Source organism: Lithobates pipiens, unplaced genomic scaffold (genome assembly GCF_037356315.1).
Source record: "Lithobates pipiens isolate NorthernLeopardFrog02 unplaced genomic scaffold, aLitPip1_a1.2 Scaffold_10, whole genome shotgun sequence".
Classification (NCBI taxonomy): Eukaryota; Metazoa; Chordata; class Amphibia; order Anura; family Ranidae; genus Lithobates; species Lithobates pipiens.
The window spans coordinates 108,156,601-108,181,165 of record NW_027507686.1 but is presented as its reverse complement, the minus strand read 5'-3'; the positions used below and the strand labels follow the sequence as shown (position 1 = coordinate 108,181,165).

The 24,565-nt window shown below is 43.1% G+C and overlaps 1 long non-coding RNA gene and 1 pseudogene across 1 annotated transcript; both read right to left on the bottom strand.

Moving 5' to 3' along the window:
* Nucleotides 1-11,059: 11,059 nt before the first annotated feature.
* On the bottom strand, nt 11,060-18,687 carry LOC143934038 (uncharacterized). The gene is made up of 2 exons (XR_013263196.1): nt 17,746-18,687; nt 11,060-14,577 (listed from the first exon to the last, which is right to left on the bottom strand). It is a non-coding gene; the product is annotated as an uncharacterized LOC143934038 (long non-coding RNA).
* Nucleotides 18,688-19,513: 826 nt separating this feature from the next.
* Nucleotides 19,514-19,632, bottom strand: LOC143948034 (5S ribosomal RNA; annotated as a pseudogene).
* Nucleotides 19,633-24,565: the final 4,933 nt, after the last annotated feature.

Here is a 24,565-nt window from a genome sequence, read left to right as displayed (position 1 = left end):
TCGGTCGCAATAGCATTGCCCTACCAATACACATATGTTTTCCGCGCCAGAGGAACTTGATAAAGATTGAGCGAACCGCATGAAAGAAAGTCTGGGGTATTTTGATAGGTAAGGCTTGTAGTAGATACAGAAGTCGTGGCATCACGTTCATCTTCAACACATTACAGCGTCCGAACCACGACAGAGCTAGTGGGTCCCATCTTTTAGGGTTCGCTGTAAGCCCATAGGCTTCTTTTTATGTTGTTGGCTTTGACCTGTTTTTTTTGCTTGTTTCTCAAGGCGACCATCTTGGCGTTTGTCAAGAGGGTTGGGCGTGTCTTGAAGAGAACGCTTACGGCCACATCAACCTGAAAGCACCCGATATCATCTGATTTCAAAGGCTAAGCAGCGTCAGGCCTGGTTAGTACCTGGATGGGAGACTGCCTGGGAAGACCAGGTGCCATAGAAGGATCTGGTCTGGTTAGTGTCTTGATTGGGAGATCGCATGGGAATACTGGATGCCGTAGGCTTCTTTTTATGTTGTTGGCTTTGACCTGTTTTTTTTTCGCTTGTTTCCCAAGGTGACTATCTTGACATTTTTCAAGAAGGATGAGAGTGCCCAAAGAGATTGCCTATGGGAACATCACCCTGAAAGCGCCCAATCTCCGCTGATCTCAGAGGCTAGAAAGGGTCGCGCCTTGTTAATACCTGGATGGGAGACCGCCTGGAAATACTAGGTGCGGTAGGCTTCTTTTTATGTTGTTGGCGTTGACTTGTTTTTTTTGTTTGTTTCCCAAGGTGACCATCTTGGCGTTTGTCAAGAGGGTTGAGCGTGCCTGAAAAAATCTACTATGGCTGCATCACCCTGAAAGAGCCAAATCTCATTTGATCTCAGAGGCTAAGCAGGGTTGGGACCTGGTTAGGACCTGGATGGGAGACCGCCTGGGATTTCTCGATGCCATAGGCTTTTTTTTTAAGTTGTTGGCATTGACTTTTTTTTTTTTTTTTGTTTTATTCTTTTATTAAGTATAAGTAGAACAACATAAATATAACAGTCAACCATACAGCATGACCCAGGGTCACAATTACATGGTAACAAAAAATAGGCAGCCAAATAACTCTGGGTTCTCAGAGGGGAGTCCTACAGTTTCATGCAGAAAAGAGAGAAACCCCACCTCGGACATGTAGTACAGTATAACTAATGCAGCTCCGTTTGGACAAATGTAATCATGGAGAACAACTGGGACCACAGCGAGCCAGCTTATCATGACCTATGTGAACCAGAGTAAAATATGAGCCGGTCGTGTCCAGAACCCTGGGGTTCTTCTGGGTCCCAAAGGCTAGTAAGGAGACAAGGCATAGTCAAAAGGGAGGACGGGGGAAGAAGAGAGTGCAAAGACAGATTGAGAGGAGGGGGGGGGTGGCGGCGGGGAAAAATAGAAAAATAAAGACAAAAAGGGAGGGGGGGGGGGAATGCCACCCAGGGCAGACATGGCCTACGTAGGTAAACGTTAGATGTTCAGTCTTTTTCTGGGACAGGGGCGCTGCTCACCTCCCGAATGTAGTCTCAAGTATCAGTAAAATACCTCCAGGGCCTCCATGTTACACTAAATGCCTCTTCAGTGTTGTGAAGGGTGGCGGTCAATTCTTCCATCCGGAGAATATGATTGACTTTAGAATACCACAGCACCTTGGATGGGGGCTGAGGCTGCCTCCACAGTGTGGGAATGCATTCCCGGGCGGTGTTCAGGAGTTGCATCGTGAGGGTTTCTTTGTATTTTCGAACAGGCTGTTCGGTCAAGTGTAGAAGGCACGCTGCTGGGTTGTCTGCGATATCTACATTTTTGAGAGTTTTTATCGTCCCGGTCACCTCCACCCAAAAGTTCCTCAAGGCCGGGCATGCCCAGAAAATGTGTGACATTGTCCCCGTATCTGAATTGCACCTCCAACAAACATCCGGGATCGATCTATTCATTTTATTCAGAAGGTATGGAACTCTATACCAGCGTGAGACTATCTTGTATCCTGATTCTTGATATTGGTTTGCGATGGAAGCTTTATGTACTAATGTCAGGATCTTCCCTATCTGTTGTGGGGTAAATGTGATGCCAAAGTCCCTCTCCCATTTGTGGATAAATGGTGGGGTCGACTCCTCCTCCTGACTACTTAATAGGTTGTACAGGAGGGAGAGGGTGTGTCGCACAGGTTCCTTTTTGTGACAGATGGATTCATAGGGCGTCAGGTCTCTAGGAGTGTAGGGGGCCCTTTGTATGGCCAGAAGAAAGTGACGAAGTTGATAAGCACTAAACAAGTCAAGCGGAGGGTCAGAAAGTTTGGCGACAGTTTGCGTGGTCGGGAGCCCTCCCGAGGGCCACACCTCTCCCAGACGCTGTTTCCCCACCACTGTCAACTGTCGCAGTTTCTTGTTGGTAAATCCCGGTGGGAAGTCTGGATTACCTATAACCGGAGTCATTGGTGACGGCAGGGGAGCAATGTGTGTGCAGCGGAATAACCTCCGCAGAACAGCCAACGTAGCTCCCACTACGGGGTGATCTCTGAGGTCTTTTGGTAGGGAGGACAGGAGCCACGGGGAGGTCAATAGGGGAATGGATCCATCCTCAATCTCCATCTACACCCACTGCTTGTGTGGGCCATTACAATGCCAATCAACGACTCTCGCTAGCAGAGTCGCTCTGTAGTATTGTCTCAGATCTGGGAGACCCAGACCCCCCTTGTCCTTTGGTCTGGCAAGCAATTGCAAACGGGCTCTGGGCGGTTTGCGCGCCCAAATAAAGTCCCGGAGCAGCACCTGCAGTTGTCTGAAAAAAATTGGGGGTAACCGGATCGGTAATGTCTGGAACAAGTATAAGATCCGCGGGAGGGCCGTCATTTTGAATGCATTACAGCGCCCGAACCAGGTCAGTGTTAAAGCATGCCAGTTTCCCAAATCAGATTTCAGTCTATTCAGGAGAGGGACAAAATTAAGCGGGTACAATTGCGCCAAATCCGCTGCGATGTCAACGCCCAGGTAACGTATAGATTTTTCAGCTCAGTAGAATGGAAAAGCGGAGCGTAGCCTCTTGGCCTCCCCATCCGGGACCGATATATTCAATGCAGCCGACGGTGCAATTGATTTTATAGTTTGATAGGCTGCCGTATCGCTGGAGAGCCACGAGTATATTGGGAAGCGAAATGTGTGGATTGGAGACGAAAAAAATTAGATCGTCAGTGTACGCCGCAATTTTGTGGTGTGCCGAGGGTTTGGATATGCCAATAATATTCGGGTCATTCCGAACGTGACACATAAGTGGTTCCAGTGTCAGAATAAAAATTAGGGGAGACAGAGGGCACCCCTGCCTTGTCCCATTAGTGATGGGGAAAGAGTCCGAGCACTCTGAAAGCACCCAATCTCGTCTGATCTTGGAGGCTAAGAAGAGTCAAGCCTGGTTAGTACCTGGATGGGAGACCACCTGGGAATACAAGTTATTGTAGGCTTCTTTTTATGTTGTTGGCGTTGATTCGTTTTTTTTTTTTTTTCGCTTGTTTCCCAAGGTGACCATCTTGGCATTTGTCAAGAGGGTTGAGAGTGCCACTTTGGGGGGTCTGAGTGATACCTAGTGCGCTGTACTGGAAGGGCTTGACATTCCCGCATATGTGTCCCCTCCCCCTGGTTGCGCCCCTCGTCCCCCCCTCTGGCTCCCACCTACTCTTTGCCGACATTGCCTTCTGCAGCTTTCGGGGACCCTGGATGACTTATTTATTGAGCCTATTGGTACGAGACACTGCTTCCCTCCAGGGTGACTCTGGACCCCCCTGGAGGATTTACCCCTTACTGTTTGGGCGGTCCCAGCCTCCCTCTGGATGCTCTACACAGCCCCCGATGGCGATGCAGGAGAGACACTAATTGGCGGGCCCCAGGACTGCTGCTCGGGTGAAGTCTCCCGTTGGATGGAGGGATGGTGGCCCCAGCCCCTTGCCTGCCGGATTTTCCATGCACCGACCAGGGCTGCTCCTCTTTCATCTTTTTTTTTTTTCGACTTTTTTATTGAGTTACAGGTACAATTAACACAGTACGTCGAACATCGACGTCAATACATAACATATACAATGGTTTCAATGTTTAGCACTGTTACACGTATACTTCAGTAAGTAATGTAATTCAAAAATGTATATAAAGAAATAAAAAGGAAGAAAGGGAAAAAAAAGAAAAACAAGGTAAGTAGTATGTCCCAAGAGAGCGTAACCAGAATTCCCACCGGTGTAGCACCCCGTAGGGGATCATTAGTGCCACACCGATGGGAGACCCACCCTAGAGGTCATTAGATTTAAGTGTCATTTCATTGGAGAGATATTAGAAAGGGGGGTAATCCAAGGATCAAGTAAAGGATAGTATCTAGTATTGCTCGGTCAAGAATTCAGGACTAGGTCTAAAAGTTTACATCATGGAGTACTAGTCACAGCTGAGTTCCACTTTACCCAAGGTTGCCAATTAGCAGCGGTTTTAGAAGATCGACCACTGCCCATTGTCAACCCGGACTCGTAGCTATAATGTAGAGTCACTATATCTGACACTTGCGCTAAAGTGAGAGGAGTGTCCATTCTCCAGTGTCTGGTGATATTGAGCCTGGCAGCAAGAAGGATATGTGTGGTGACACTGCACATCTCATGTTGTGAGGAAGATGATCAATGGTCAAATTGAGTATAGCCAATGCAGGGGACAGGGGTACAGTGCAATTAGTAATTGATATAAATGAGCTTGAAAACATCCTCCCAATATTGTTTTAGATGAGGGCAAGCCCATAGGATGTGGAATAAGTTTCCGGTTTCTGATTTGCACCGCCAGCAGATATTGGTGGATTGGGGATCGAAAGACGCTAATCTAGTTGGGGTAAGGTAATACCTTAATGACATTTTTTGCATGAGTTCCCACAATGCTGCACACTTTGTATACTTATAGGTAGCATTTATTGCCAGTTGCCACTGGTCATCCGTATACGAGTGTGCTAATTCTGTCTCCCATTTATGATGGGGAGCCAATTTAAGGAAGGTGAGTTTGTGTTGTAGTAGATTGTAAAAGTGAGTTATGCCTTTAATATTTGAAGTCGTATTATTGAGAAACTTCCAAGTCTTAGGGGGAATTGTATACAGTGGGGAAGGTGTATTAGATAAACAATGACCGATGCGGAAGTAAGTAAAGTATTCTGAGCTGGGAAGATTATATTCAGATTGTAGTCGGGAGAAGGGTTTGAGATGGTGGTTGTGATATAAGTGTTGGAGGGTATGAATACCTTTGACTGACCAGAGTGAGGTCGGTAAGTCAGGTGTTAAATGATTAAGTGTTTCTAAAGGAATACTAAAGTTGGGGGAAGGAGTTTCGGGAAGTCTGTTAACAAGTCTACGCCATGCCAGGGCAGACGCTTTCATAGTCGGGCATAAGTAGGTCGGAATGTTAGTACCTAGAGGTATACTAAGCAGCCAGTGTTTTAAATCAGTGTTAGTGATCATTTGTCGTTCTATCTGGGCCCAAGGAGTGAGTGGTTGTGGGCAAAGCCAATGAGGAAGTTGGGCTAATATGGCTGCTGAGTGGTAGTCTTTAAAGTCTATGGAGCCTATTCCGCCCACTGTTTTGTGTTTGATGAGATGAGAGTGCGCACACCGGGGTTTCTTCCCCTTCCAGAGATATTTATTGTATATTGTTTGTAAGGAACGGAAGAAAGTAGCAGGGAGAGGGATGGGAAGTGTGCGGAAGAAATAGAGGACTTGGGGGAGGCAGATCATTTTGAAGGCGGCGAGTTTACCAGTCCATGAAAGTTCATGAGTTGCTAATTTCTGTGATGTTTGTTGTATGTTGTGTAAGAGTGTAGGGAAATTGACCGAGTAAAGATGTTTTAGGGATCTTGGTAATTGGATGCCAAGATATGGGATGTGAGAAGATGCCCATTGAAATGGATATTGTATTTGCAGGAGATTTTTCGTGGTGGCGTCAATATTAATATCAAGTATGATGGATTTGGATTCGTTTACTTTGTAAAGTGAGACCGAACTGAACCATTTAAGTATTCTATGAACCTCAGCCAGGGAGGAAGTTGGGTTTGTAAGACTCAGGATGACATCATCCGCGAACAAGCAAATTTTATGGGAGATTGGGCCAATTGTTATTCCAGTGATAGTAGAGAGAGACCTTATATGTTCAGCCAGGGGTTCCATAACTAAGTTGAAAATAAGGGGTGATAGGGGGCAGCCCTGGCGGGTACCATTGGTGATGGAAAATGTGCGGGATAGCATTCCTTCCGTGAAGACTTGTGCTTCCGGATTAGTATATAGTGCCATGATGGCGTTTAATATATGACCTGTAAAACCAAATTTTTTCAAAACTGAGGTGAGGTAGGGCCAGTGAACTCTATCGAACGCCTTCTCTGCATCCAAAGAGAGAAGCAGAGAAGGCGTTCCTGTTGATTGTGCTTGGTGGATTAAATTGAGCATTCTTCTGGTGGCATCGGGGGCTTGCCTCCCTTTGGTGAAACCTGCCTGATCCTGGTGAATGAGGTGGGGCATGATGTTAATTAGTCTACGGGCAATAGTTTTGGAGTATATTTTCAGATCCTGATTTAGTAGTGAAATTGGGCGGAAGTTTTGGGGGACATTCGGTTCTTATCCCTGGCTTAGGTATAGTTATCACAAATGCTTTTAGGTATTCTTTATTAAAAGTAGAAGAGGAGGCAACGTTGTTAAAAAGCTCAGTCAAATGGGGGGCTAGAATTGGAGCAAATTGTTTAAAGTATTCTCCAGTGAGTCCATCTCCTCTTTCATCTTGATGTGGTGACCATGGAGGGGAGGAGTTGAAATTTATGGGGTCCGGGTGTTTGCTGGTGGGAGTGCGCTAAAGGACTTGACATTTCCGCACTTTTGTCCCCTCTCCCCTGTTTCCCCCCTCCCTCCCCCCCTTCCCACCCTTCCCTTCCCTCCTTTTCCTCCCCCTTTCCCCCCTTCCCTGCCCCTTTCCCCCCCGGGGCGTGGATGGGAGAGAGGGGGTAAGGAGAGGACAATCTGCCACAGGGAGAAATGCATTTGTTCGGGGACCGCATGTACTTTAGGGGTATGGGACGGGGGGTGGTGGATCTCATTCTGTGATGCCTTTTCTGTTGTGACGGGCTCCCTCGTGCATGCCTACGTTTAGGGCGAGCCGAGGAGACCCCTCAGTGCTGACAGTTATATGCTCTACCTCTGTTTTGGTTATACTATTGTTTTTTGGTTCTATGATGTTACTGATTGTCTTTTATTTGCATACCGGTATCAGACGTGACATTTACCACTGCCGGGACTGGGGGGACTAGGATTCGGGGGCTCCCTCTCTGACCTGTCTACCCACCAACCCAAGTAGGACAGCGCTTTAAACCCAGTGTACATCTGGTAAGCGCTATAGCATAATTGTGCTGTTTTAGTATACCCTTCCTGTACTGTTGAGTGCGGACAACCCTTAATTTCCCTCTCCCCCTGGGGTTGAGGTGCCCGGCCTCTTTTTCCCTTTACCTTTCCTTCCATTTGCCCTTCCTTTCTCCCCCTTAGTTCCCGCCATGCATTACCTACCCAAAACCTACCTTGGTTCAACTTTCTTTGCTTTTCTCTGACGTCCCCCTCCCCGAGGAGCGATGGCAGACTCAGTCAAGGTCACCTCTCTAAACGTTAAGGGACTGAACTCCCCTGAAAAACGGTGGATCCTCCTGTGAGAACTGAAGACTTCCTGTACTGATGTGGCCTTTATACAAGAAACACATTTTAAAAATACTAGCCTCCCCTTTCTATGGTCGAGATTCTTCCCTAAGGTCTACCATTCTACTAACCCCTCCTCTAAGACCAAGGGAGTCTCCATTCTGATCTCTAGCAGGCTCCCCTGGGTTCTCCAGGATTCTCTGGTGGACCCTGGGGGCCGATATCTTTTTCTTAGGGGCCACATTGGAGAGCGCCTTTTTACATTTGCCACTGTGTACGCTCCCAATGATCACCAAGACACGTTCCTCAGAACTACCCTGCACAGATTATGTGACTTTCGGGAGGGCCAGTTGATATTAGGTGGGGATTTTAATGTCCCCTTTCGCCATCGGTTGACACTTCTGCCTCTTGCTCCTCGCTCCTCATTTCCTCTAGAAATCGGATTACTAAGTGTTTACTGAATGACCAATTAGTTGATGTCTGGCGTCTGCAACACTCTGGGGAAAGGGACTACTCTTTTTGCTCTTCCCCTCACAAATCATACTTGAGGATAGACTTCTTCTTGATTCCACATGACCAACTGCACTTGGTGAGCTCTTCCTCCATCGGCCATATTACTTGGTCCGACCACGCTCCTGTAGCCCTTACCTACACCCTCTCTAGGAACCCCTCACCTAGGTCTCTATTCTGGCACCTTAATGAGAGCCTCCTCCAGATACCGGAAGTTTTAGCAGATGTGACCAGGGAATTGGACCTTTATTTCCAAGAAAACTAAACGCAGGACTGTGACCCGGGGATAATTTGGGAGGCTCACAAGTCAGTACTCCGCAGGGTACTTATCAGGCACGGGGCGCGCATCAAACGAACACGGAAGGAACAGCTTGCTAATCTGTTTCGTGAACTTGCCTCTGTGGAAGCGAAACATAAACATACCCCCTCACGGACCTTAGAGATTGAATTGGGGACACTCCGTACCCATATTGCTGACCTACTCCATTATAAAGCGAAAGCGGCACTCCAGTTTTGTTGTAAACTGACGTAGGAGTCAGGGGACAAATGCGGAAAAATCTTGGCCAGGTCGGTAAAGGAGTTGAAATCTGGCTCTTACATACCACAGTTGATAGATGAGAATGGCCAGAGGGCCTCTACCCCAACCCAAATAGCCGAAGTCTTTGAAAAATGTTACTCTGATCTCTACAACCTGCCCGATTCAGGGTCTGGACAGGACAATATAGACAGATATGTAACCGGTTCTGGTCTACCAACCCTCTCATCGGAATCACGGGAGTACTTGGAGGACCCGATCACACTGGAAGAAGTCCAGACGGCCGTGGGACCTCCGAAGGTGGGTAAGGCTCCGGGCCCTGACGGATATACCGCACAATACTTTAAGACCTTCCTCCCTATTCTCGGCCCGCGCTTGGTGAATTTATTTAATACTCTGAGCTCGAATGGGGATTTTCCTGAGGATACCCTTAGAGCCCACATCTCGTTGATACCTAAGGAGGGCAAAGACCCGGGCCTATGTGGGAGCTACAGACCCATTTCCCTCCTAAATTCGGTCCTAAAACTATTCTCTAAAATCCTCGCCACGTGATTGGCACATCACTTGCAGTCCCTTATACATATTGACCAGTTAGGTTTTATTCCCACCAGGGAAGATAGGGACAACACCATTAAGGTGCTTACCCTGATCCATAAAGCAAAGTCATCTGGGACCCCTTGTCTTTTCATGAGTACTGATGCCGAGAAGGCTTTTGATCGGGTCAAATGGACATTAATGTTCTCGGTCCTTCGCCATATAGGTCTGAGTGAACGGATGCTGGCATGGATAAGTAAGATATACTCACGCCCTTCAGCTCAAGTCAAAGCGAATGGGGTTCTCTCATCTCCCCTTGACATCGGGAATGGGACCAGACAGGGTGGCCCCCGGTCGCCCCTATTATTCGCACTGTCATTGGAACCCTTTCTCTCCACAATTCGACAAAACTCAGACATAACGGGACTCCAAATGGGTACTATTGAGTGCAAGATATCTGCCTACGCGGATGACATGCTGTTCTCGCTGACGAATCCCAGAGTTTCCTTGCCAAATCTCCTTCGGGAATTCCAGATATACGGGATACTTCTTGAAATCAAAGGCCATGGGGTTTGCAGTCCCCCCGCAAACGTTAATAGACTTGCAGTCCAATTTTCGATTTAAATGGACCCATACAGCCCTTAAGTACTTAGGTACTTACATTCCACCGGACATCGCGCGTACGTTTATGTTGAACTTCCCCCCACCCCTTGTCACTAAGATCCGCAGTTTGCTTCACGGGTGGCATTCTGGCCTCCATTCCTGGTTCAGGAGATGCAATCTCATTAAAATGAACATACTCCCTAAATTTACTTATCTTTTCAAAGCTCTCCCGATCCAGATTGCAGTCCTGTTTTTTAAGCAAGCTCAATCCTTGCTCACTCAATTTAACTGGGCCCACAAAAATCCCAGACTTAAGCGGTCACAGCTGACATTGTCTAAACAACAGGGAGGGTTGGTTCTCCCTGACTTGCGATGCTACTACCTGGCCTCCCATCTGGGGCATGTATTGGACTGGAATCGAAACAAACTTTCTAAGCTCACTCCCGAATTCCGCTAAGAAGCGCCATGTGGTGCTATAAGTATTTACCCACAGAATTTATGTCACATCCCACTATAGGGGCTTATTTGAAAGTCAGTCACCTGATCGCTACCCAAAACACACTCACGTCTTTTACTTCCCCCCTATTCCCTATACGTGGCCATCCAACCTTTGAACTGGGGACCCACTTAGAAATTCCAACCTTGACAATGCGTCTAAATTCGTCATTGATGGAAAATGGCCTTCTTTCTCAACCCTAACAGATCCGACAGGGCTTTTCCAACTGCCTTTTTGGAGAGCATCGCAACGACATAATTTTCTCCATTCCATCCCCAATCCTCAAACGTTCGCCCGCCCTCAGACGGAGTTTGAGACTCTATGCAGGAGCGAAGGCCCTTTGGCCCACATTCTCTCTCAAACAGATTACCCACACTTAACCTGTCTGTCCAACTGGGAAAAGGACCTTAATTGCTCATTTTCCCCAGCACAGAGACAACGCATTATCACTTTGGCTCTCAAAATGTCGCTGTGCACGAAGATACAGGAGACAAATTTTAAACTTCTCACCAGGTGGTATTTGACACTATCAAAGCTGCAGAAATGTTTCCCCTCTTCCTCGAACATATGCTGGAGGTGTGGATGTAATATATGAAATATGAAATATGAAATAATTACGATATTTCAAAGTCTTATGTTGAAATCAATCAATTCTTGTGAGACGAATTTCCTTAATTAGATCTGAGTCAGCGTAATTCAAAAATGTGTATTTATTTGTACACATTTAAATACAAAAGGATGCTTACAAAAATAGTACAATGATTCTTATAGAAGATATAAGGTTATTTCAAACCTAAAATGGCAGCCCTTTGTATGCTGGCAGCCTGTGTGCAAGACATGTGTCCTTCTGTGTGTAAAATTCAAGAGAGAGCCCTCCTCCCAACTTTACCATTATATTAACAGCTCTAATTTCGCGCCACAAAAGACAACTCCTCCTCTACAGAGGTGGGAGGGCTAAGGATAACACAGCTCCACATTCTAATGACAGGATGTGAGGAAGAAGGAATATTTTAGACTTAAAGTCTGGAAAAACATTGTCTCGACTTACATATGCCTTCTCGCTTACACATAAAATGACTTTCTAAAAACATATATAATGAACTAGATAAGTTTACATAAACAATATCACTTTACATAGCCCTTGAAAATATATATAAAATATACAATATTCATCAAAATCCTGACAGGTTTTAAATATTTACTTCTTCAATTATCGCAAGTCATAACATAGAAATTAATTGACTCAAAGATTCCTTTCACACATTATGAAAAATATTATATTCTGAATAAAGTATAATAAGCCAATTAAAATTTAGATATTAAGAATATAACATTCCCCTCTGAAATATGAATACCAATCATATTTTTCAGATTAAAAATTCATCCATCATCATTCATGTCACATTCAAACAAACTTTGATTCAATAACTCCAAATGTTTTGTCATGCAAAACTGAATTCATACCTTCAAAACCTAATTTTCCTCTTTAATTTACTTTGTAACAAATCATCTCCTTTCTTAATATCACTTCTAATTCGATTATATAATTTTTTCATTCTAAACATTAAACATAACTGGAATATAAGGAATAACATGATAATAATAAAAATAATTACAATAGGATGTGATAAAATATTTCCTGCTGCTGAAGTTATCGAAGTTTTTCCCCACATGGATACACTATTACTAAATCTTTTCCACCAATTACTTCCTGAAAATTCTGACCATTGATGTGATATTTCTTGCAAATTACCTTGTTCATGTTTAAACAATACTTCTGCATTCTGCAATTCCTTAGCCAAAGCTATTAATAAACCTTGATCCTTTTGAATTATATTTGCCCATTTTTCCCATGGAAATTCATCTATTTGGGAAATATTATACTGTGTAGGTAGAGCGCTAATATTTTTCATAAACATATTTGTTAAATTTGTTCTCAACCCATCAATACTTATTGCAACAATATCTCCTTCTATACAATACAACCCTTGATTTAGGTTTTCTGTATTTGTACAAGAAGAGAAAAAAGTTTTAACCCTTTCTGTATCTGACATAATTTGAAAACAAACCTTCTTTTTATCTACACGAGTAACTAATTCAGAATTAATTTTATTTTCAATTCTTGCTGAACATAATGTGTGATTATGATAACAAGAATGAAATATGCTTTTATCTTGATTAGGTAAACATATAATTTTAGACTGGAATTGTAAACATGATGACAAATCTAATTGTTCTAATTCAGAATTTTCATTGTTAAATACAAAATCTGTATACTGTAATTTATAGTATAATAATTGTGTATTACTGACAGGTAATCCCAAAACAGTGATTGGAACCAAAATTTGTTCTTTTCCGGCTATTGGAATCATAGAAGAACTATAACATATGTCCTGCTTGCATCCTATCCATTTATTTACCCATAAATCTGTATGATTTATCGCATATAAATATTCTTTGGGCAAATACTGTAAAATGCCAAGAGGAGTTATTCCACTCTGAAATGCTTGCGCAATTATTTTAAAATTAGTGGAATATTCCGTTTGAATCTCTAAGCATGCTCTGGCTATATGAGAATGTTGTTCACTTCTCATCAGATCAAGAGTAATATTTTGAAGATGTAAAATAGATGGACCCATTATATTAGCAGTTTTAATTACCATATTTTCTAAAATCTGATTTAAATGTCTTTGTATTTTAATACCATTACTTCCCACTAAACCAGCGGTTTCTAGATCAGACTTTAAAGTACTAATATCCATACTATTTGTTATACTCCCGATTGTGCCAATCCCTCCTAAAATACCTTCAACAATACCACGCTTATTCCTGTTATAATTTCTATTATTAATTCCAAACCATCTCTCAATACCCAATTCCATATTAACCAGATGTCCTTGACATTGTGGAAACCTTGTAGAAATTTTCCATTCTGAAACATTAAAGTTCCACAAAACAATGACAAACTTTCCCTCTCTCAAAAGAGTTCTGGATTGGAAATGGTTAATCTGAAAAGGACTTGCAGAGAAACTTTTCTTATTGACACATGGAGTTTTCCTTGGAGACATAACAATAACACTTGCCTTTGCACATTTCACCGGATAATTTTCTATTGATATGCAACATTCATATATACCAGTATCATTCAAAGATACTCTCATTTGTTGATAAACAAATGTATCATTGATCCAATTCACACTACCAAAAATTCCTTTATGAATTATGATAGTAGAACTATAAAGAAAACTACCCAAAAACTCATCATTCCTTTTCCAAGTCAACAATGAATTTTGAGGTAAAGATATTTTTGTATCACATATCAAATGCAAATTATCTTTATCTTCCATAATTTTCAAAGATTGTGGGAAAATATTAATTTCTGGAACAATCTTATCAACTATAAGGATATCGATTTTGACCCTTATTTCAGTAAATTTTCTTGTTACTTTAAAATCCCATGTTCTTACAACGTCTCCTTTTTCATCTCCAATGATGTTTAAATATTTTGGATTTAATATCTTTACAAAACTTTGAAAAAGATAATAAAATTGATCAAAGGAATAAAGTATTTTCCCAGATCTTGTCATAATATTAGTAACATCTCCAGACCAAATTGTTGACTCATTACCCTTTAAAAATATAGACCAGGAACTCCTCAACAATATATTACATTCAAAAGTTCCGATTTTGTTATTTAGTCTATAAGATCCCTGCATTTTAACAAAATTTGTTTTGGATTCTATTTTAACTTTGATGTCAATATTATTGCTGTGAATGAAATACAATTGCAAACAACAATCATACCCTTGACTAATACAAATATATCCATACAAATCTTCTGCTGTATTTATATCAACATATCTAAAATCATGGTTTTTATCATGAGCATTAATATCAATATCATTTTTGTCCTTTGTAATGATCTCAGCATTATTATCTTTTTGTTCATCTGTAAAGAGATCTGTGTCTACATCTCTCTTATTTCTAAATAACATATGATCTTTGTTGTGTACTTCTTCATTCCTGTTAGTCTTTATATAACTTGAGCAGTTCTTGATATATCTTATCACAAATAGAATTGTCACTAGGGAAAAGATGCATCCTGTAGTGATGATACACTTTCTCTCTTTAAAACTTTTCATTTGTTGTGCTGACATCTTTTTCTTTTGGAATACGCATTTTCTTCAGGTTCGATTTTTATTTTTAATTCCTGAAAAAATAAAGGCAGCATCATTATCTTGGAATATAAAATTTGTTATACCCACATTTTTCTTTCTGCATACTTGTATCACTGAACTGAGAAAGTATTTGTACCCCTTGAACATCCCAAAATGTCCATAGACTTTCCCAATTACTTTTCCATGTTTCAACTCCTGAAACTCTGTGATGTGTCACCATCTCTGGGTGTGGCCTCACATGTAACAATTCTTTAATCATCTTTTATCTTTTCTGTGTTAGACTTGTGTCAACAATATCTAATTTTATCTTAAATAAACCTTTCTGTTCCTGGTCTACTTAATAGACCACTTATCTTATACAAAAGATAATTTTGGTTTAACAACAAAATAACACAATGTTACAAAAAACAATATCAATTGTAAAATATCAAAAAATAGATTATTCTTAAGATTAAATCCGATATGTGCGTGGATTTAATAACAATCCTTCATGATATATATGTGTCTTGTGTGTGCTGGAGAAAAAATCTCCCTGGAATGTATGCCCTCCAGTAATTGACTGTCTCCTCTCTTGTTACAAAATTCTACTCCTAAACACCAACTCCCACCTTTTTTCTTTTTAAGACTAGCTTAAAAGTTCAGCTGGGCTATATTGTTCCACAGAATGAGTATTTTCCCTCCCACCTTTCTAAAACAATGGGTGTCTCATTCTAAATTCCTAAGGGTTGCTATGAATAACCCTTTGTAAAAAATCATTTTAAACATACACAAACCTTTTTACCTTATCAATATATATACAAATTATTTCTTAATCTCTTAATCAAGAAACATTGTAATATAAAAACTTATATTTTTAACTAACAAAGACACTTTTTATCATGAATTAACTTTCTTTTTCAAACTTAGAAATATGAGGAGGAACCATTTTGTATACCTTCTTACTCCACGAGGCAACACAAACTCCATTTTATTTTCTCAACTGAAAATTTTTAGAGAAACCATTTTGTATCTCTTCTTCAACCAATTATGACTCCACGAGGCGATACAAACGCCATTTTACTTTTTCTTTTAAACTCAAAAGGAGAATACTTTGTAGCATCAGAAATTGTGCTTCTTACATCCATTAAAAATAACTGGAACAACATCAACCCAAATATTTCCTTTGTCCAACAACCTTTATCAATCCTAGATTTAATTATCTGATACATCCTCACAATAATACCTACAAACTGTGAATGTTATCATACATGAAATCTCTGTTTTTATTCCCTGATATTACACATCCTCTGTCACAACTGAAGTTTGCTGATATATCCCAAACTAGAAAAACATGATTATTCAACCTCTAAACAATAGTTAAAGCATCATCATTAGTGAATCCCACCTGAAGGTGTTGTGATTTATATAAAAACACGAAAATCCTTTTTTGTCATGACACAAACTTATGGTCTAATGACCCAAATAATAACTCTGTGGCACCCTATGAGGATAAAAAAGATTGTGACCTTTTTTCCCTCTGAAATTAAAGGAATCTGTGTGTCCATTTTTTCACAACATTAATAGATACCATTCCAGGTTGAATTACTAACTCTCCATGCAAAAGCTGCTTCCTTTGCCAATGAATTCTGCTGTTCTGTTACCTACAGATAACTCACTATCTTTTTATGTGATGGAATTTTTACAATAACATATGCAAAAGAATTACTCTCTGCAAGGTCAAAAACTACTTCTAATGTCTCTTTCTGCACAAGAGTCTTATTGGATGAATCCACAAAACCTCTACATAGATAACATACAACATATGAACTATCACTCTAAATCATTAGTGAACCTTACTTCTCTTCCTTGTCAATACTCAATGCGGTTTAACTCAACAAATACAAGCTCATCACTTTTCTCTGTCTCTCCTTGTTGTCTATTCATTCAATTGCTAATTGAGTACCATGCTGAAAGGTCTTCAGTTACTGAATACACAACTATTCTTAAAACCATTTTTTTCAAGTCCTTTCAATGTTCAGCCAGAACAAAACAAAAATAAAAACTTAATACTCATGACAATGAAACATTGATAAAAAATAATAATCCAATAGATTATCCTTGAAAAATATTAAAATTATATCAAAATCCTCAATAATATTCCAAACGTCAAAACCAAATCTTTTTAAACTCATATCAATCCTTATTCATAGCCATTAAACGTCAACCAGAAAATTCTTACCATATCTGCAGTTAATTTAAGGACTGCTGACTGTTTTCAGAGTGTTATATGCTACATAATTAAACCTTTCCTGTCTTAATGAACTATTTTCAGTTTGTAATCTTTGTCTTTGGGTCTTAGAAGAAAAATGAATTTGCTTATTATGACCTCTATACCTCAGATTACTGTGCCAACGTACAGAATAAACCTCTTGACGCCTGGGCAAAATTTTCGGATAATACAACCTCTTTTGTGTATTATTATTATTCAACTTTTTATAGACTTTCCTCTGAGCATATGGCGATGAAAATCTACATTTCTGCTTACTATCAGTATTATTTAAGTCAACTGACTTCCCACTCTCATTGTCTGAGGAAATATTAACATTTGACTCTTTACAGGATATGACGTTCACATCTGCCTTAGTCATATGTTCATCATCCTCCATCCTTGAGCACTGAACATGTGCAGAAATCTCAGCTTGTAATAACTGGGTCTTAAACAAATTTAAAACATTTCCATGCACACAGCTTTCCAAAAAACCTATTTGATTTTCATTTTCTTTCAGAGATTGCAATAATGCATCAATTCTATGTTCCAATTCAATTTTTTCAGTCAATAATTGTTCAGTATATTTCTTCTCCTGTTTTGCTGCAATTTCTATTTCATTCTCTAAATTTTCAATATATGTACAAAAAGTCTCACAATTTGAACAACTAGATTCAAAAAGTACATTTTCAGTTACACTTTGACTTTGTTTTCCTGGCATATCAAATACCATATCATTATAACTTTTAACAAGTTTCATTATATTACGTACTTTTTTCTTTGTTTTAACTAATGAGAATCTATCCTTCTCAATGTCAGCATTTGCCTGAAAGCATTGATCATACATTAATTTCCATAAAACAGCATCAGAGACCTGTTTCGATAAACCTTTAAATTCTAATGTACTTTCATCAGCTAAAACAGCTACAAATTCCATAATTACGTTTCAACTCACCAAATAAAAAACCCGTCAGTTTTTTCCTGGAAATTCTCCGGTCTTTCACAATCAATCGATCGATTTTTCTTCTAGGTTCTTTTTCAATCTTTGCGAAGTTTAATCTCTGTTCATCAATTCATTCCCCTCTGATCAAAGGATGAAGTTTGGAAAAAAAAAACTTCCGACTTATGATTGAACTGGCTGGAATTCGCCAATTGTAATATATGAAATATGAAATATGAAATAATTACGATATTTCAAAGTCTTATGTTGAAATCAATCAATTCTTGTGAGACGAATTTCCTTAATTAGATCTGAGTCAGCGTAATTCAAAAATGTGTATTTATTTGTACACATTTAAATACAAAAGGATGCTTACAAAAATAGTACAATGATTCTTATAGAAGATATAAGGTTATTTCAAACCTAAAATGGCAGCCCTTTGTATGCTGGCAGCCTGTGTGCAAGACATGTGTCCTTCTGTGTGTAAAATTCAAGAGAGAGCCCTCCTCCCAACTTTACCATTATATTAACAGCTCTAATTTCGCGCCACAAAAGACAACTCCTCCTCTACAGAGGTGGGAGGGCTAAGGATAACACAGCTCCACATTCTAATGACAGGATGTGAGGAAGAAGGAATATTTTAGACTTAAAGTCTGGAAAAACATTGTCTCGACTTACATATGCCTTCTCGCTTACACATAAAATGACTTTCTAAAAACATATATAATGAACTAGATAAGTTTACATAAACAATATCACTTTACATAGCCCTTGAAAATATATATAAAATATACAATATTCATCAAAATCCTGACAGGTTTTAAATATTTACTTCTTCAATTATCGCAAGTCATAACATAGAAATTAATTGACTCAAAGATTCCTTTCACACATTATGAAAAATATTATATTCTGAATAAAGTATAATAAGCCAATTAAAATTTAGATATTAAGAATATAACAGTGGAGAAGAAGAGGGCACGTTGCTGCACATTTTTTGGTCCTGCCCCAGCTTGGTGGACTTCTGGACAGAGATCCGATGCATAACACAAAAATTCACAGACTTTTCCATCCAGGAAGAGGCTGCATTCTTTCTCTTGCACCATTCACAGATTCCCATTAAGAAGTACAAAAATTTTTTTTTGCGGCATGTGATAAATGCGGCGAAATCCTGCATCCCTCTCTATTGGAAAAAATGTTCCCCCCCCTTTCATTACTCACTGGCTTAGGAAAATAGAGGACATTAAAAAAAATGGAGGACTTGATCCTCACATCACAAGGTAAACAATAATTTTTTAAACAAACCTGAGACATCTGGAATACCTTTATATTCTCGCTGGAAGGATGTCGCCTGCTATCGCCTTAGTGCTCTGAGCTTTCCTTGACTGGCCCCTTGGACAGTGGCTGCCATCGTGTCTCGTCCCCTCTTCTCCTTTTCTGATCTTTCAACCCTTCTCTTTTCTGCCTTCCTCCCCTATCTCTCACCCCCTCCACCCCCTCTCTCTTTTGGAAAGAGTGGAAAATTGGGAATGACGGCCCCACACCCCCCTCTGGATGGATTATGCCGGAGGGACCTGGGGTTTGTGTGACCCTGGATCTTGGTACAGTACTTTATCAGTGCCTCGAATCATTGTGATTGATGGAAGGCAGACTCACAGTTGCGAATATACCTGTATCAAGTATTGTTCAGCTGCTTTTTGCTCTGTATTTCTCTGTTGCATTATGTACTCTGGGGACCGTCTTCCCCTATTTGGAGAAAAAATTATATTTGAAAAAAAAAAGAAGCCTACGACACCTGGTATTCCCAGGCGGTCTCCCATCCAGGCATTAACCAGGCCCAACCCTGCTTAGCCTCCAAGATCAGACGAGATGGAACAGATTCAGGGTGATGTGGCCGTAGCCAATATCTTCAGGCACTCTCAACTCTCTTGACAAACAGCAAGATGGTCACCTTGGAAACAAGCGGAAAAAACTAGGTCAACGGCAACAACATAAAAAGAAGCCTATGGTATCTGGCTGCTCCGGGACTTTATTTGGGCGCGCAAACCGCCCAGAGCCCGTTTGCAATTGCTTGCCAGACCAAAGGACAAGGGGGGTCTGGGTCTCCCAGAACTGAGACAATACTACAGAGCGACTCTGCTAGCAAGAGTCGTTGATTGGCATTGTAATGGCCCACACAAGCAGTGGGTGGAGATGGAGATTGAGGATGGATCCATTCCCCTATTGACCTCCCCGTGGCTCCTGTCCTCCCTACCAAAAGACATCAGAGATCACCCCGTAGTGGGAGCTACGTTGGCTGTTGTGCGGAGGTTGTTCCGCTGCACACACATTGCTCCCCTGCCGTCACCAATGACTCCGGTTATAGGTAATCCAGACTTCCCACCGGGATTTACCAACAAGAAACTGCGACAGTTGACAGTGGTGGGGAAACAGCGTCTGGGAGAGGTGTGGCCCTCGGGAGGGCTCCCGACCACGCAAACTGTCGCCGAGCTTTCTGACCCTCCGCTTGACTTGTTTAGTGCTTATCAACTTCGTCACTTTCTTCTGGCCATACAAAGGGCCCCCTACACTCCTAGAGACCTGACACCCTATGAATCCATCTGTCACAAAAGGGAACCTGTGCGACACACCCTCTCCCTCCTGTACAACCTATTGAGTAGTCAGGAGGAGGAGTCGACCCCCACCATTTATCCACAAATGGGAGAGGGATTTAGGTATCATATTTACCCCACAACAGATAGGGAAGATCCTGACCTTAGTACATAAAGCTTCCATCGCAAACCAATATCAAGAATCAGGATACAAGATAGTCTCACGCTGGTATAGAGTCCCATACCTTCTGAATAAAATGGATAGATCGATCCCGGATGTTTGTTGGAGGTGAAATTCAGATACGGGGACCATGGGACACCTTTTCTGGGCATGCCCGGCCTTGAGGAACTTTTGGGTTCCCAGCAGCATGCCTTCTACACTTGACCCAACAGCCTGTTCGAAAATACAAAAAAACCCTCACAATGCAACTCCTGAATGCCGCCTGGGCCTGCATTCCCGCACTGTGGAGGCAGCCTCAGCCCCCATCCAAGGTGCTGTGGTATTCCAAAGTCAATCATATTCTCCGGATGGAAGAATTGACCGCCACCCTTCACAACACTGAAGAGGCATTTAGTGTTACATGGAGGCCCTGGAGGTATTTTACTGGTACTCGAGACTACATTCGGGAGGTAAGCAGTGCCTCTGTCCCAGAAAACGACTGAACATCTAACGTTTACCTACGTAGGCCATGTCTGCCCTGGGTGACATTCCCCCCTCCCTTTTTGTCTTTATTTTTCTTTTTTTCCCTGCCGCCATCCCCCCACCTCCTCTCTCTCCGTCTTTGCACTCTCTTCTTCCCCCGTCCTCCCTTTTGACTATGCCTTGTCTCCTTACTAGCCTTCGGGACCCAGAAGAACCCCAGGGTTCTGGACATGACCGGCTCATATTTTACTCTGCTTCACGTAGGTCATGATAAGCTGGCTCGCTGTGGTCCCAGTTGTTCTCCATGATTACATTTGTCTGAACGGAGCTGCACTACTCCGTTACTCAGTACTACTGTACTACATGTCGGAGGTGGGGTTTCTCTCTTTTCTGCATGAAACTGTAGGACTCCCCTCTGAGAACCCAGAGTTATTTGGCTGCCTATTTTCTGTTACCATGTAATTGTGACTCTGGGTCATGCTGTATGGTTGATTGTTATATTTATGTTCTACTTAATAAAAGAATAATAAAAATAAAAAAAAATAAGTCAATGCCAACAACTTAAAACTAAAGCCTGGGGGCGTGGCCTGAACATGGAAGGATAGAGACGTGCACCGCCTGAGCTCCTGGCCGTCTCTCGCCTCAACGGATAATTTCTACAGCTAAACCGCACTATGCCCACCTCAAAGAAAAAGACCGCACACAAACACGGCAAATCTACCCGACCGCCAACTCCGGCAGCGCATTCGAGTGATATTGAGAGGCTTTTTCACCTTTCTCAGCACCGCTCCTCGGACCCCAATATGGCGCCGGAGCGCGCCCACGTGGATGTTGACCGGGCGACCTGCTCCTTGCCGGACTTGGATTCAGAGGCTTCTCAGGCTTCCTTCCTTGCCCCACACATGGGAACACCTCGAGCGCCTCATAGTGCTCTGGACGCTATGGAGACCCCCCGACCGGCGCCACCGGTAGATACGGACCTCCGCCTGCTGTTGCAGGCTCTCCCTACGAGAGCCGACATCACCGCCTTGATTGATAAGGTGGAAGAAACGCTCGTCAGGGGTGAAGTGAAGGACTTGGCAACTAGAGTTACTGGTGGGGAGCATTCCCTCTCGGCCCTGGAGCGGCGGGTGGAGGCAATGGAGGCTTCACAGACAGCACACGTGGACATGCTCCTCACTCAGCAATTACGACTGGAAGAAATGGAAGACCGCAGCCGCAGGAACAACCTGCGGTTGCGGGGGCTACCTGAGGCGACGGGATCTGAGGATCTAGCGGACACTGTCGCTGCAATTTTCCACAGCATTCCTGGAGTAGACTAACCATCCCGCTTGGAGTTTGATAGAGTGCACCGTGCTCTGGGGCCCAGGTCCACAGATCTAACCAGGCCGCGGGATGTCGTATGCCGACTGCACCACTATGGCCTCAAGGAGGAGGTCTTGCGGAAGTCCTGGGAGGCCCCTACTTTGGAGTTCGATGGCGCTGAGGTGAGGATACTCCCAGGCATTTCCCGTGCCACCCTTCAGCGACGTGCCTTACTGAAGCCCCTGCTGGATCTTGCACGGCGCTGTGGAGCTACATATCGTTGGGGCTACCCGTTGTCAGTTACATTCCGTAAGGACCAACGGGTCTTTACTCTCCGGGCTATAGACTCCTTACCTGCTTTGTTTGGGTTCCTGGATGCGGAGCCTATCGCAGTCCCGAACTGGCTGGCGTCTCTGCCCCGCTCGCAGGGACCAGACCTGAATCGTAGCAGAAGAGGTGACTGGCCGCCCAGACAGCAGCGACAAGGCCGCAGACCCAGGGCGCACTCCGGGGAGGACTCCCGCGAGCTCTGAGGTAACTTTTCTTTTATGATCCTTTGCCCGTTGCCCTCCCCCCCCACCCTGCTCACCGATTCCAGTGTGATAGTCGCCGCCGCCGCTGATTATTTCTGAAGTGTGGACACCCTGGACTGCGGTTGCGGCTTAGGCGGTTGGTGCCCCCCCCACCCCGGCTGCCTCCCTACTACTGCCCTGTCTGTCACCCCTCACCCGAGTGCCGTTTGTGGAGCCCCTCCATTACATACCTCACAGGGGGACTGCACCCCTTACAGTGGCTCATCTCTGGATATCAGATTGCAAATCACACCGCAGCTCGCTATCTCAGGTTGCAGGTCCCTCTTTGGGGGGCACTGCCTACTGTAGACTCTAGATTAGTGATGGAACATATTACCTACTGAACTCTACCTTTGTGACAGTGCTCCTTGCCGTGCGGAATGGCTTTTTACTGTGATGTCTGCAGGTTCCTCCGTTACATGTAGCAGGGGAGTTTCAGCCCGGCGGGAGGACACTACCGGAATGTTTTTTCAGCCGGACCGCCAGTGTACCCGTTCCTAATGGACAGTATTTCTGCACAACCGGAATTTTTAGTTCGGGGGCTCAGTCGTTGGCTGGCCCTTACACTTACTGAAGGATTGTAGGACCTAGCTGCAGTGCTCTCTATGGGGAGGGAAGTGGGATGTTTTTTCATCTTTTCATTCCCTTGCTCTCTGTCCTACATGACTGGGTCTCTATATACTGTGTAAATGACATGGGCTATGGTAAAAGCACATCACTTGAATTTTTTAATGAGGGACCTACATTATTTTCACATTGTGTGGGGGGAGACGTTCCTACACGAGTGTCCCGGTGGGCGGCACTTGTTGTTTGGGGGGGTGGGGGGGCGGGGGGACTCGGGGGGGGGGTGATGGTTGTACGTGCCCAGGGGGGCCTCTGGTTGCCCTGCCCGGATACGTTATGACCTGTTACCCATCTTATCAGGGTTGTTGCTCATTAATATGGCTCTCTACATGATTTGTCTGATTTACTTAAACTGTTAACTTGTGGTTTGGTTATTTATTTTCTATATTTATGTGGAATGGTTTTGAGGGGTTGCACATGGTGCATCTATGACCTATAAGAGGCGGGGGGCGGGCCTGTGGAGCTGGTTATCTGGTTTCCTGTCAGTCTCGTCCCCACCAATAGGCCGGCATATTGCCCTGGGGTCACGGTTAGTTCCCCCTGGGACATTATATGCTTTCACTTGATTTATAGGGAGACGAGGGCAATAGGCCCACTCCCGTGCTACAGTTTTCTGTGTTTTTCTTTTCCCCCTTCTCCGCTCTATTTCTTCCCTCTTCTATTCCCTCTTTCTCCTCAATAACTTCTGTCTCCGGATTTTCTTGTCTTTTCTCTCTTGTCTCTCTCTCTGCTTTTTCTCGCTGCACCCCGCTTTCTAGATTCTCTCCCCCTCCCTCCCTTTCTCGTCCCGTCCCCCCCCCTTCTCCCCGCTCTGACCCTTTCTGCACCCTCCCTTCCTCCCCTCTTACCGACCCCATCTACCCTCCCCGGTGTACCCTCCCCCTCTCTCTCTTCCCCATCCCCCCCTTCTCTCCGGTTCAGAGGTTCTCCCGATTGTTCTATGGCGGTGCCACGTGTGAACGTCTTGTCACTTAACGCGAAGGGCCTTAATACGCCTGAAAAGCGCCGCATGCTTCTAGCTGATTTGAAAAGATTACATGCTGATATTGCCTTTATACAAGAGACCCATTTTAAGCCGACTGCACTGCCATACCTACACA